Source organism: Danio rerio, chromosome 3 (assembly GCF_052040795.2).
Source record: "Danio rerio strain M-AB ecotype USA chromosome 3, GRCz13ab, whole genome shotgun sequence".
NCBI lineage: Eukaryota > Metazoa > Chordata > Actinopteri > Cypriniformes > Danionidae > Danio > Danio rerio.
This window is the reverse complement of record NC_141023.1, coordinates 6,287,971-6,299,905: the sequence shown is the minus strand read 5'-3', so window position 1 is coordinate 6,299,905 and position 11,935 is coordinate 6,287,971. Positions and strand designations below refer to the sequence as shown.

Here is an 11,935-nt window from a genome sequence, read left to right as displayed (position 1 = left end):
GTAGACTCTCTGATTGTTACGTTTCATCCATTTATTTATTTAACATCTTAAACACGTAACACCATTGGATTCACACTGAAGAGAAATCTTACAAGTGTGCTTGTTTCACAACTGGCCAAATTCACAGCATGACAGCAATCATGTCTGTTTCAGGCCCCGTTTACACTAGTGCATTTTAGTTTTAAAACAGCGTTTTAGATCAAAAACGATCCGCGTCCGCTTTTACCCAGCGTTTCTGAACATATCTCCGTCCACTAGGGCTGTAACGATACACCAAACCCACGATTCGATTCGTATCACGATTTTTGATCCACGATTCGATTCGTATCACGATTTTTTTTTTCGTGTGGGGTGGGGAAAAAAAGATTTTTAAAACTATTTTTTATTAAATAGAATAATATCATTTTTGTTTTCTTTGTAACAAAATACTTTTGAAAAACCAAACCGAACTAAACTCCATTGTGTAGATGGTTCAAGCATGTTAAAAATTCTTTTTTAATCAAGTTCTCTTACATAGAAAAAGTCAATTAAATTGCTACTAGGGATGCTCATTTCGGTTAATTTTGCTAACAGACAACCGCCGCTCATTAATCGGTTATTATAATAACGGTTAACTGGTCAGATTACTATTAATTTTATATTAAACAAATTGACGTGTCTATTTTGTGTCTGACACATTAAATATTGCATTTTAAAATAGGCTACTGATTTATTTTTATATGTTAGCATATTAATAACAGAACAGAACAACAGAGCATCTTCACGCACCTGCAGTGTTTAGCAGAGAAGAGCAGAATAATTTAAATAAAATGAATTAAATAAATAGGACTGCCCTAAATTATTTTCATTTAAATAATTAATTTATATTACAAAACGAAAATACTGACTGATTCTTTTTAACAACCGGCATAGGCAGTTTTTTTCCAATCATGTTTTTTTTTCTTCCGTCAAATAAAAATCGCAGACTTCCTCAAATTGCCCGCTCCACGGAAAATATGCATTTATTTAATGCCCCGCTGTTATTATTATTATAACAAAACCTTTTACATTTTAATAGAAATCATTATTTTAAAGAATAAGTCCTGATGGTTTCCTCTCTCTCCCTCGCAGTTCAAGTGCGCGTGCTGCATGATGAAAAGACAACAACAACGCACGCATATGTTGACTTTTTGTAAACAGTTTTGTTGTTTAAATATGCTATTGCATTAATGTGCTTACATGTTTTATAAGCCGAAAACAAGGCGCATCTCACTGCCTATATGTTGACAAGGAAAAAAGAAGAGAAGAAGCGCGGTCCTCTTATGAAACGACTGAATCAGCTGGGTATCGATTGTGCATAAGTGTTGCTGTCTGTGTTGTTACAATTGTAATATTTAATACTATTGTTATATTCAAGATTTGTACATTCATACAGCTCTGGATAACTTAAAACAGCGATTAGACCTTCAGAGCGGCATGCGTCCTGAAGTAAAGAGAAACGGCTATAAACTCCAGCAAGATAGAGTGATTATATACAGAGTCATATACCTTTATCTATAAATAAAGTATAACTATAGAAACTGTGTTCATCTTAACTGAAAGCTTCGTCCTGTTTCCTGGCCTCACGCATCGCGCTGTCAGTCAGCACGTAACGTTAACTCTCAAAGGTTCAAACAGAAAGCGCACAGCACGGTTACACAAAAGTTTCCTCTGCAGAGGAGTCGGGGCATCTGGTGAACGCCCATCCCTCTCTGCGCAGCCACATTAACAACAATGCTTTGACAGCACTGGCAATGTTTCTGCCGTTGTCGGTTGTCAAGCGGGGTTAAGTTGGTTTTGTTTTTGATATTCCTGACACACAGTCCCTTACTAAAAGCTCCGTGCGAGCTCTCCCGGTTAAACGCTAATTGCGAGGGCTTAAACGGAGCCGTGATCGTAATGTCGAGCGGAAAAAAAGTGTTTCCTCACGTTCTTCTTCAACTAGCTCAACTTTTGCAGGCACGCGTGACGTTATTGGAAAGGTAGTCACGGGGTGTGTCGCGATTCTCCCTTATCACACCGCGACACAGGATCGTAGATCTGAGTGTCGCGATTTCGATTTTATATCGTGTATCGTTACAGCCCTACCGTCCACACTACGCCACCAAAAACGTATATCACGTGACCATTAGCGCACTCTGGGTATACGCGTTCTAGTATAAACAGGAAGCATGCGTCTAGCTCGGCATTTGGTTGTTGTTAGTCAACAAATACCGGTTGAACAATGAACGCGATGGCAAAGAAAGCAAGAGAGGTATTGTTGTGGACAGACGACGAGGTCGAGGTGTTACTAAACGTAACAAATGAATAACTGAAGATGGCGACTAAACACAGACAATCGTGCAAACAACGCTCCCATTTCGGTGTCCGTGTTGTTGTTTACAGTGAAGGCTGTTCGGCGAAATATCTGACTGCGTGTCGCCGCATCCCTAAGGACTGTTTGGCGAAATATTTGACTGCATGTCACTGCATAACAAACGACTGAAACGATAAAACTAGAGAAATCTCCACTGTGCTGCTGAGTGGAGAGAGCGCTTCTCACCGAACAGCGCAGCAGCAATGACGTAAGCGTGCCGAGGCCCGTTTGTGGTGTGAGTGCGGGCCGTCGGGGAAGACGGGAGGGGGGACAAGCGTGCTTTGGCCCGGTTCGAGGCAACTGTACCTAGTGTGAGTACAGCCTTAGACTATTAAAGGGCCATGACAACCCCCCAACCTCAGTTGCGGCACATTTATAAACACAACACTGACGACCCATGTCTCCAATAGTGATGGGAAGTTCGGACCATTTTACTGACTCGGATCATTGAGTCTCGTTCATCGAGATGAATGAATCTTTTTTCGAGTAATTTCGTTTATTTGGTTCAATTTGCCAAAATATTATTTAAATGATACGAATTGCTTCCAAACACATCTACAACTAGCCCAAAAGGTTGATCACACGACAAAATAAGTCATAAATAGAAAACTATAGGAAGGAGAACATAATAATTCAGTGTTTACCTGCTCTTTTGTCTATGAAGGTATTGTTGTGTCTTTGCTCAGCTCAACTCTTCATGTCTTCAAATGTCAGTGGTTCGTTCACGTTACAATGACAGTCACATATAATCTTAACCAATGTACACTGTCTGAGTCGATAGGAGCCATGATAATTAGATCACCTTTCAATTAAATTCTTTTTCCGGCTCTAAATGCATATGATTGGCCCGTGATTAACGAATGACTCAGACCCGATAGAGAACTCGAGAGATGAACGGTTCAATTCTTTTTCCAGCTCTAAACGCATATGATTGGCTTCTGCCTTTCCGCAACGAAAGACTCAAAAGACTTTAAATGAACGATACCACCTGCACAAATATGCGCACGCGCGGATGAACGAATCACTCCCTGAGAGGACTCGTAGTTCCCGAGTCATATTGAAGATTCGCTCAAAATGAACGAATCGTTCATGAGCAACCCATCACTAGTCTCCAAACAATTCTTCTTCTAGTTTGAATTACATTTGGCAACACAATGTGTCGTCTCTGCCGTCTGAACACTGTAACAGGTCATGCGTATCATGCATGTTAATGAAGTTGTATCTCGTTTACAATAGAGCACGCTGATTGGTCAAACCAAGTCTTTCTCATGAATTGATGCACAGATGTGCTAAAAATTTAATGACATCACTTGGTACCAGCCGGTACAGACATCCAATGTCCACGCTGGAATTTACTCAATGATCGCATGGCCGTGACGCAACTTCAAAATTTCTTTTTTAAACAGGTAGAACGATCTAAACAACGCAAAAGCAATCCATTTTCAATTGCTAGCTATGTATCCTTATAGTGTTTTTAGCAGCGTGGGACACATATATGACTGTCAACATGTCAAGAAATGTCTTTTGGGGTTTCGTGACCCTTTAAATTACTGAGCATGTGCCCAAACGTTTCTTTCAATGCTGAACTGCTTTCTGAGTTTGACAATGATTACGTTTAAGTTATTTACAATAGGAGTATGCTATCGTTTATTAAGGAAAGTTTATATTTGCAACCTTTCTAACTTTATTTTAAGTTTATTTCCTCAATAATTAACATATTTTGAGTTTGATGCTGCAATGAATATGAATTTATATTATCTATTATATGTTATAGGGCAGGCGACACAGTAGCGCAGTAGGTAGTGCTGTCGCCTCACAGCAAGAAGGTCGCTGGTTAGAGCCTCAGCTGGCTCAGTTGGCATTTCTGTGTGGAGTTTACATGTTTTTTCTTCGTTCGCGTCGGTTTCCTCCGGGTGCTCAGGTTTCCCCCACAGTCCAAAGACATGCGGTACAGGGGAAGTGGGTAGTTACAGTAGGCTAAATTGTCCGTAGTGTTTGAGTGTGTATGTGGATGTTTCCCAGAGATGGGTTGTGGCTGGAAGGGCATCCGCTGCATAAAAACATGCTGGATAAGTTGGCGGTTCATTCTGCTGTGGCAACCCCGGATTAATAAAGGGACTAAGCCAAAAAGAAAATGAATGAATGAATGTTAAAGGGCGCCTTTAAATATACTTTTCAAGCTGTTTGGACAGATGTAAGTATAGTGTATAGACCGTCATTTTGGGGTGATATAAACACACACGGTGGACCAATTGGAGCGGTTTCCAGACTGACCTCAACTTGACTTAGGAGTGCGGTCCCCCCGCCCACCAACAGCTTTTCCGCGTTACCATATCCTCAGTTTGTTGTTTTTACGTCCGCCATTTTCAGCGTGAGTCAAAGCGATGTCACCAAAGGAACACCCTTGCTCTATTTTTTTAATGTAAGGCTCATTGGGTTTAACACAAGACCCTTCATCGTCTTCCTGCGAAATGAGCAACAGAAATTTTACATTTAGTGGCCATTTGCGCTGAACACGCAGTGAATGCAATGTATCGAGATTCTGCCATTTAAAAACAGCTGATCCATCTTTCAGCACTTTCATATTAGTCAGTAATATTACTGAAATTAATTTAAAACTGAATAAATATAAATTTACACACATTTAATTAAGTAAATAAACAGAATTAATGATGGGCTAAAAATCAGCAGAATTCTGCAGGCGCATATTCCATGTGGGCCTAGTTAAGGGTAATAAATTGGCTGTGATTCGGACCGTTAAGGCCCATTTGTGGTCTTTAATCCAGTTATGGGGCCACTTCAGAACCGTCATTCTTTGCGGTATACTTGGGCCGAGAGAAAAGTTATTGTGTGGCCAGAAATCTAATGTGGGTTAATTTACACGTCAACCCTAACCCACTGATAATCTAATGAGAATTAGTTGGCATGTATACAGTGTAACCTAAATTCAAAGCACGGACCATCAAAATAAAGTGTGAATGAATCAGCTGACCACTAACAACCACAGTACGCGTCTGTAAAAAAATGCCTGATTTTTTTTTTTCAGGACAAACAAAAATTTATTTGACTAAAAATGTGCAGCACTAGTGTAAACGTCTGATATTTTTAATATTTTAGTGTAGTATTTTACACCATACATTTGCTCCATTACTGCCGCTACACGAATTGGGGTGTACACCCCAATTTATGGGGTGTAAACAAACAAACAAACAAACATGGCGGACGCGCGAACTCAAACGTCAAAGATGAGAAGCTGCGTTCAAGTAAATACAGCAACACAAATAATGATAATAATATTCAAGCCTCTGCCAGAGTCTGGAATTTGAGTGTATATAATCTATTACGAAGCCATCTCTATGTATACCTGGGCTGCCTTATATTATTACATCCCTGCTGAAAAAAACAGCTTAAACCAGCCTAGGCTGGTTGGCTGGTTTTAGCTGGTCGACCAGGCTGGTTTTAGAGGGGTTTTGGCCATTTCCAGGCTGGTTTCCAGCCATTTCCAGCCTGGTCTTAGCTGGTCAGGCTGGGAGATGACCAGCTAAAACCGGCTTGACCAGCTTAGCCAGGCTGGGAGCCCAGCCAAAACCAGCTATGTCCAGCTTAAACCAGGCTGGTCAAGCTGGTTTTAGCTGGATTTAGCTGGTCATTTTCCAGCCTGACCAGCTAAGACCAGGCCGGAAATGGCTGGAAACCAGCCTGGAAAGGGCCAAAACCCCTCTAAAACCAGCCTGATCGACCAGCTAAAACCAGCCAACCAGCCTAGGCTGGTTTAAGCTGGATTTTTCAGCAGGGATTACACTGTAGATTTCCACAGTTATGAACACTTAACCAATAGCATACAGAATATTCCCTTATAATTACTTTATTTATTTATTTCTGCAACCATATAACGTTCCCAGATTAAAGGTTATTTAAACATAACCTTACATACACGGAATGTTCCATCATGGTTATTTTAGGCAAGTTAAAATAACCATCCTGCAACATTCTAGGTTATTTGTTTGTTTGTTTGTTTGCTTTATTTATAGAGCACATTTAAAAACATCAGATGTTGACCAAAGTGCTTTACAAAACGACCAGCATACAAAATCTATACCTATATATAAAAAAATTGCAAAATATATAAAACAGATTAAAATTAATTACAATCAAAGGCAAGAGACAGAAGGTGATTTTTTAGATGAGACTTAAAAGCACCAAGTGAAGAACATGACCGGATCTGTAACCATTCCACAGTCGGGGGGCTGCAGCAGAAAAAGCCCTGACGCCTCTCGATTTCTAAATGAAGTGTGCCAGTGAAGAAGCTCAGAAATGTAAGTCGGTGCCAGACCATTCAAACTTTTAAAAACTAGAAGCAATAACTTATATTGAATTCTAAATTGGACTGGGAGCCAGTGAAGAGACAATAAAACTGGTGAGATACTAGAGAATTTTTTTGTCCCAGTTAAAAGCCTAGCAGCTGCATTTTGAACCAGCTGCAGGCGTGCTATTGATGCCTGTGAAACTCCAGAATACAAAGAGTTGCAGTAGTCCAGTCTTGACATAATAAAAACATTAATGACAGTTTCCAGCTCTTTAAAAGAAAGAAAAGGCTTCAATTTGGCAATGTTCCTTAATTGATAAAAACCACTTTTGACGACTGAGTTTATTTGCTTGTCAAACTTTAACTCAGTGTCAAAAGTAACTCCAAGATTTTTTACGTGACTGTGGACCTTAGGCTTGATCGACCCTAATTTATTAATTGTAGATTCACAGACACTCGGAGGACCAAACACTACTACTTCAGTTTTTGATTCATTCAAGTGTAAGAAATTACCAGCCAGCCATTCCTTAATCTCGTTAAAACAGGTGAAAAAGGACTGTAAAACAGAATTTTCCCCCATTTTTATAGGCAAGTAAAGCTGAGTATCATCAGCACAGAGGTGGTAGCTTACATTATGCTTCTTACAAATTGCCGCCAAGGGAAGCATGTAGATAGAGAAAAGAGCTGGGCCCAAAATTGAACCTTTTAAAGGTTATTTTAAGGTTGCAAGAAATAAAACCTGAAAATAACCGTTCCCCTAGGATTGATCAGAAAATAACCAACTTAAATATAACAGGGGAGCGCTATATTCATTGTTGTTTTCTTTTCTCCAGAAATCAATGATAATCTCTTATATTATTATCACAGATGAAGAAACCTGATCAAACTAATTTATAAGACTGTGTCTAACCATATGATTGATCCTACAGTAATTTTCTGAAATATTCGTAAAGTGTATTATATTTTTATTTAAATAGTAGGCCTACTGTGTTTTTTAATGATTGCTGTACATCATGTTGTACTATTAGCTGTCATGAACTGATGAACCATTGAGTATAGTTTTTACTACAGAAAACTGGTGCATTGTAGTGTGCAATGTGTTAAGGTGACATTTTTTTTTGTCTGAAAATGTCTTTTAGTCACAATTAGAGAGTTTTATGTTGTATTTCGGTTGTTTGTGCTCTGCAGATGATGTTCTCTCTCTAATGAAAGGGGATGTGGCGATTAGTGGATGCTGCTGTTATTGTCCTCTAGATGGCAGTAGTGCTGAGCACACAGTTAGCAGAGGCATTATCCGAGTAAAAGCTCAGAGCAAGGAAAACTCGTGTGGAGGTTCAGTGCTGAAGAAATCACGACAACACACTCCAGCTTTTATATTGAACCTTCTGCTGCCAGACTGTTTATCTGACGGACACTTCAGCTGCTTGCTTTTATTCAGTATATATTGGGGCTCAACTGTAAATTCCTCTACAGAAGCGATCAGGAACGCTGGACTTTATTTCAGCTGATATTTCATACACAAACAGGTATGATTCTCTCCTTGTTTATGATTCTCTCTTTATTTATCAGTTCATATCTTCAGAGGGTATTGCACAAAAGTAAGATAAAAGGATTAAGATGTACATTTCACGCTGTCCTGACTGAATTATAACCCTGAGTCTGTTATTAGCAAGTACAAATTAAGCTAAATTATATTAAGTTACTAAAGATTTACTCGTAGCTCAAACCTGCCCATTTAGACACTGGAACTGCAAAATCTAATCATAAAGTAAACGCAACAGAAGTCTGGAGCTCCTCCACGGGACTCCTCTAGGTTTTTGGCGGCTGGTGAACCAACATTAAAGGTGCTCTACTTTTAATAATTGTGCTATAGCCTACATTTTATTTTAACATTTTTACTTTAAAGTTTTTTTTTATTTTGCCAGAAAACATTGTTAGAAAATTGTCCCAGAATAGTACAATAATACATAAAATAAGTGCAAGCTGTAAATATCATAAAATAATGCTCTTTTGACACTAATTTTGATCAAATCTAACACTGAAATAATTGTTTGTTAGTGTAATATTTTACACCACATTGATTTATGCCATAAAACTTGGTAATTTTCAGGAATCGCTTTAATAATCAATAACCTTACTAGCGTTTCCGATGTTGCTACTTGCTTGAAAGTGCTGGTCTGAGTGTGCAGTTGTGTCTCCGTACCTGCTGCTTCACCCAACCCAACAGCAGGGGGCACTGTCTGGTCTGGAAGTGCAGGTCTGAGCGTGCAGTTGGGTCTCCGGGCCTGCAGCTTCCCCTTACTCGGATGTGAAGCACTAATTAACATTTGAATTCTGTAAGCTAGACTGCTAGTTGTCTTCATTTTCTTTAGTATAGTAATTTACTATTACACATCATTAACTCATTACTGAGTGGGCAATTGTTCAACTACGGGCACTTTTAGCCTTGTGAAGTTAAGTAAAATGAACTTGTTCAAAATTAATGTAGCATCCCTTTAGCTAGTCGACCAGCCTGGTTTTACAGGGTTTTTGGCCACTTCCAAGCTGGTTTACAGCCATTTCCAGCCTGGTCTTAGCTGGTCAGGCTGGAAAGTGACCAGCTAAAACCAGCTTGACCATCCTGGTTTAAGCTGGACGTAGCTGGTTTTGGCTGGGCTCCCAGCCTGGCTAGGCTGGTCAAGCTGGTTTTAGCTGGTCATCTCCCAGCCTGACCAGCTAAAACGAGTCTGAAAGTGGTCAAAACCCCTCTAAAACCAGGCTGGTCGATCAGCTAAAACCAGCCCACCATCCTAGGCTGGTTTAAGCTGGATTTTTCAGCAGGGATAGCCTCATAAGTTTAAACTATTTGTCTAGTTTTAAGATCTGTAAGAGGACAAACTTGGATATGAAAAGAAATTGTTAGTATTTAAAAAAAAAATCACATTGTGAATTAAACAAATGTCAATTCCATCACATCTCAATATACAGCTTATTTCAATTCAATTCCGCTTTATTTGTATAGCGCTTTTACAATGTAGATTGTGCCAAAGCAGCTTCCCATAAATGGTCATAGTAACTGGAATAGTGTAGTTCAGTTTTAGTGTTTAAGTTCAGTTCAGTTTAGCTTAGTTCAGTGTGATTTAAATCATTAACTAGAACCTAAAGTTTATTGATAAACTTTGATGTTGGCTTGAGAAAGCCAACATGACTGCGCTAGGACTGGGAATGGCAGTTGGCAGGAAGCACGGCGGCGGTTGCTAAGTGGTTGCTAGGCAGTTGCTAGGCAGTTGCTAAAACAATTATGGCATTGTTAAGTGGTTGCTAAGCAGTTGCTAAATGGCAAGGCTCATGTACATGTTTGATCAAATGCTAATACTTAGTAGGCATTTCTAGCATATGTTATTGCATTTAAATAATTATTCATAGCATGTAGCTAAACGTTATTAGCACTTGGCTTCCATTATCATTGTTACCATGCATGGTACACGAAGTCCCATTTGCTAACATGAGTCAAACAAGCCAATGCCCAGGTCCCTACGATGTTCTGATGTAGAGATATTGCTATTTTTAAATGGTTGCTAGGTTATACTGTTTTATTGCTATGGGGACATTTGACAGGTTAGTGATGATACATCAAAGCTTCTTGGTAATATGAGTGATCTTAATCAACCCCGATGTTTCTATGACAGTCTTTATGAGTGTCAAAAACTGGACTTGAACATTATGTATTCCTGGTGTTGGGTTGCGGCTGGAAGGGCATTCGCTGTGTAAAACAAATGCTGGATAAGTTGGCAGTTCATTCCGTTGTGGCGACCCCTGATTAATAAAGGGACTAAGGGAATGAACATATGTAAAAATGGCTTGCTGTATTTTTTTGAAAATACAATGCTTAAGTGTGAAAGTGATACATGCAAAATGGCTTGCCATATCAGTAAAAAATATGGAGTTTAAGTCAAAAATGAGAAAAATAATGCTTAAAAATTATTTATTGGAAAACTATAAGTCTGAAAAACCTTAAAGATATAGCAACAAAATCTAACGCATCTAAATACAGCTTTTGGCCAAATTTCGGGCTTGTATAATTAGGCTGGCTTGTGTAGCAAGCCAGACTATTGTTATCCTATTTTTCTTCTGAGACTAAAAATTAAACTCTATCTCCTCCTAGAGCTTTCGAGCTATGACCACCAAACTCACACCAGACCTCCAAACTGGTCTGACTCGGGTTGCTATATCTTTTTGGTCTGATCCGACTTTCGTTTTTCTGAAAAACGTCCCGGGACCCTCGGAAAAATCCCATTGACTTAACATTGCACCAAACTTTGTGACCTCATAACTCTGCATCAGACTGTCCTACAGACTTCTAGCTGGGCTCATTTAACTCAGACCACCTAACTGCCAATAACTGATGAGCTTTTAACTTTCTGGCCACACCCTAGCAACCACTTTTGGGACCCTAGAAACTGTCCCATAGACTTCCACTGCAAAAGACTCATTGACTTTAAATTGGGTCAAACTTTGTGAGCTCATAACTCTATCTATCTATCTATCTATCTATCTATCTATCTATCTATCTATCTATCTATCTATCTATCTATCTATCTATCTATCTATCTATCTATCTATCTATCTATCTATCTATCTATCTATCTATCTATCTATCAATCATCAGGCTTTCACAAGCCAGCCTCAAAGTTTGTTCTCAAACTTTAAGAATCTAGTTTTTTTATATGCCCGGATTATAAAAATTTAATATTTAACATTTTTTTTATTAAAAAAACAATAAGTCTTATAGGCATGAGGAGATATAGCAACAATCTTGAATGTGTGATTAGAACTTTTTAAATATTTAAAAAAATGGTATGTGGTGATGGAAATGACAGGGCGGTGGTGGAAATAACAATGAATCTGTTCATGTAGAAAAACATTAGATATTCGTTTTCTTTTCGGCGTAGTCCCTTTATTAATCCGGGGTTGCCACAGCGAAATGAACCGCCAACTTATCCAGCATGATTTTTACGCAGTTAGATTAAATGATCTTCAACTTGCTGTTATTAAACCAATTTAAGCGTGGACGTTTAGCTCCGCTCATTGAAGTCAGGTTTTTGACTTTAATCCCCGCTTTTATAAACGACTTATGAAACAGCCCCAAAGAGAGCATATGAGAGCAAGAGTCCATTGATTTAGGAACAAGATTTTCAAAAAGGTCACCAAAGTGATCATGATTTCATGTAGTTTTTGTGTACTTTCACTTTTTTAACCATCTATTTAAAATGCTG

At 38.9% G+C, this 11,935-nt stretch overlaps 1 protein-coding gene across 4 annotated transcripts in view; it reads left to right on the top strand.

Annotated features, from left to right (window-relative positions):
- The window catches only part of zmp:0000001003, a 99,989-nt gene that overhangs the window by 64,824 nt on the left and 23,230 nt on the right, over positions 1-11,935 (top strand). For 3 of the 4 annotated variants that reach the window (XR_015480210.1, XR_015480208.1, XM_087243642.1), the window contains exon 1: positions 7,989-8,206. The exons of the other annotated variant lie outside the window; for it this stretch is intronic. The gene's annotated coding sequence lies outside the window, so the exon portion shown is untranslated. Of the gene's footprint in view, positions 1-7,988; positions 8,207-11,935 lie in introns of those variants that run through there. 4 annotated transcript variants of the gene reach the window in all.